The sequence below is a fragment of the Psammomys obesus genome, unplaced genomic scaffold (assembly GCF_907164565.1).
Source record: "Psammomys obesus unplaced genomic scaffold, mPsaObe1.curated_primary_1811, whole genome shotgun sequence".
Taxonomy (NCBI): domain Eukaryota; kingdom Metazoa; phylum Chordata; class Mammalia; order Rodentia; family Muridae; genus Psammomys; species Psammomys obesus.
In genome coordinates this window covers 819,926-822,928 of record NW_026592118.1, presented here as the reverse complement: position 1 = coordinate 822,928, position 3,003 = coordinate 819,926, and positions in this window count along the sequence as shown.

Below are 3,003 nucleotides of genomic sequence, written 5' to 3'. Positions count from 1 at the left end.
TGAATAGATTTTGTACTCCTTGGTATTTACATGCTCTGCTCTGCACATATCTGTTAAGTCTACTTGATGTATGGTGTCAATTAATTCTGGTATTTCTGTGTTTAATTTTTGTCTAGATAATATGTCTATTGGAGAAAGTAGAGTATTGATGGTAGTCTATGTCTTTGAGTCCAGTAATACATTTCTCATAAAGTAGGGCACCCCAAAATTTGGTGCATATATGCTTAGGATAGTAATGTCTTCTTGGTTAATTGTTCCCTTGATTAGAATGGAATTTCTCTCTTAAGTCGTACTAGTTTTCATTTTTAAGTCTAGTTTACAGTTGTTAGGATAGTAACCCTGCTTGGGACCCTTTTCTGGTCCCATTCAATTAGAGTACTTTTGTCCATTGTTTTACTCTAGGATAGGGGCCTATTGTTAAAGCTAAGTTGTATTTCTTTTAAACAGTAATTTTTGTTTCTTGATGTACTCAGTAAGCCTGTGTCTTTGGATTAGAGAATTGAGGTCATTGACATTTTAGGTTATTAAAATGTGTATGTTAATTGTAGTCATTCTGTTATTGACTTTTTGTTGTTGTGTTCTCAGTGGTAATTTGTGTTTTAATAGTTAGGGCTTTCATATTTCTTTTTAGTCTTTGATTATTAATTCCTCTCTTCAGCCTGAAGTATGGATTCCTGTATTTTCTTTAAGTTTGGATAACTGTCTATTAAAAAATTTTAGGCTGTCTATACCATGGAAATTTTTCTTTCTCCTTCAATTTACGGTACATAATTTTTTTTTTTTTGGTACATACAATTTTATGGTACATAAAACTATGGTGCATAGTTTTTCAGGTATATTAGTGGAGTTTAGCCAACACAGACATGAAATGCATTACTCCAGGATCTTTTTAGTTTCAATTTTTCTTCTGAGAGCAGCTATTGTTCTGATGAGTTTTCCTTTATAAGTGACTTGTGTTTTTTTTTTTTCTCCTACAGCTTTTTAAATATACTTTCTTAGTTCTGTATACCCAGAACTATGATATGTCATGGCAATTTTCTTTTCTAGTCTTTTCTATTTTGTGTTCTGTGTGCTTCCTGTTTCTGTATCAGTGTTGTCTTTCCTTTTCTTTTATGATCTTGTTGAACATCTGCTCTGTGCCATTGACTTGGGATTCTTCTTCCTCATCTATGCCTATAATTGAAGGTTTGGTTTAGGTTTTAGCATAGTGTCCCACATTTCCTATGTGCTTCTTTTCTGTTTTATTTTGTTTGCTTATTTTATTTTATATTCCTTGTGTATGTTGTCTAAATTCTCTACTTTATTATTGAGTCCTGATATTCTATCTTTTACCTGACTCATTCAATCTGTAAGGCGTTTTCTGGTTGAGATTTTGGATTTTTAAATTTCATATTCATTTCATCTCGAGTTCTCTTCAATGTTTCTACCTCCTTTTTTAATTCCATTTTCAAGTCCTAGGTTGTTTTTGTCATTTCCATCCACTATTCATTTGTATTTTCTTATGTATCACTCAGGCAGCTATTCTTTTTATGCTCTGTATCCTTGATTTCATTGAGCTGTGTCCTTTTAAAACTCCTTGAATTCTTTGATAAAGTTTATAATTGTTCTTTTAAGTTCTGTGTTCTGGGGTTCAGCTAGATAATTCTCATTGGTCAACATTTTCTAGAACCAATTGGTTTTAGAGAGAAAATGTCTTTATCTTTTTTATTGTTTGTATTTTTTCATGAAATCTGGGCACATGGATCTGTTGTTAGCTCTAATTCTGGTACGGATTAAGCAGAAGGTAGGCCATCTGGTCAGGTTAGGCCTAGAGATTACGGGGCATATGTTGAATGGCCCGGGTAGGCTGAGCCTCTGTTGGCCTTCTCTACTGTTTCCTTATGGCTGTAGGTCTCTACAGACCTACATGATCTGGGGACATGATCCAGGAATTGTGTGAACCTAAAAGGTGGAGCATGGGGCATGCTGGGGCAGTGTAGCTCTGTCTGAGGGCCCTGGCAGATGGGTCGTACCTCTGCAGCCAGGCTCTAGCAGCTTTAACCTTAATTTTAAAGGGTTTTTCTGTGATAAGATTGTCCATTTTTCTTAGACTCTGTTGTCAGTAGCTTTTTCTTGTCTTTTCTTTCTTTCTTTCTTTCTTTCTTTCTTTCTTTCTTTCTTTCTTTCTTTTTTTGAAGGGGGTGTGTAATCAGTCCAACCAAATTTTAAGCAACCAAATCATAATTTGTGTGGTTAATAACAATTAAAGCTGCCCCTCCCAAGTCAGTCCGAACTTGTCTCTTTCCAGATTTTTTCCCAACATTTAATCCCCAGAAGTGAAGGACTGGAGCAGTCTGTGAGAAGGAAAAATGAGAAGAAGCAAAGTGGAAGAGAAACCCCACACATCTTTTCTGAAAAATTGATCTTTGGTTTCCATGCTAACAATGTCTGTAAACCCACTGAGCTATAGGAGGCCATATAACATTTTTATGGCCTACATCCCTTCTCAGAGCTATCTTAATCCTAAACAAAATTTATAAGGAAGCATTTAGTTACAGTAATCTTGTTTGAAGTATGAATTTAGTTATATTTTTCTTAAAAGTTTAATTCACTCATTTATTTTTCCAGATTGGAGATTGGTGCCAAGGGTATGGTAGCCACAATTAATGTCTAATGTCTTTATGAAATCTTTTAGAAGAGCAGGAGTGCAATGTGTTTGTGTGTGTGCCCCAAATCATGGTACAACTTATTTCTATCCTCATCAGTAGTAGCAGAGAGGCTACCCCCTGAAGAGGTGGCCTACTATCATCAGTATATTTTAGATTTGTTTGCTTGTTTGCTTGCTTGTTTTTAACCTTAGACATTTTGTGATGTTCATCTGATACTTTGAAGGGTCTCAGTTTAAGAGGTCTTCCAGCTGAGCTTTGTTTCTTATCTTACCTTTTTGTTTATCTTTCTCTAAGTCACATATTTCTTGCATACTTGTTTAGTAACAGTGTTTATGCCACACATAACCAAAAATCC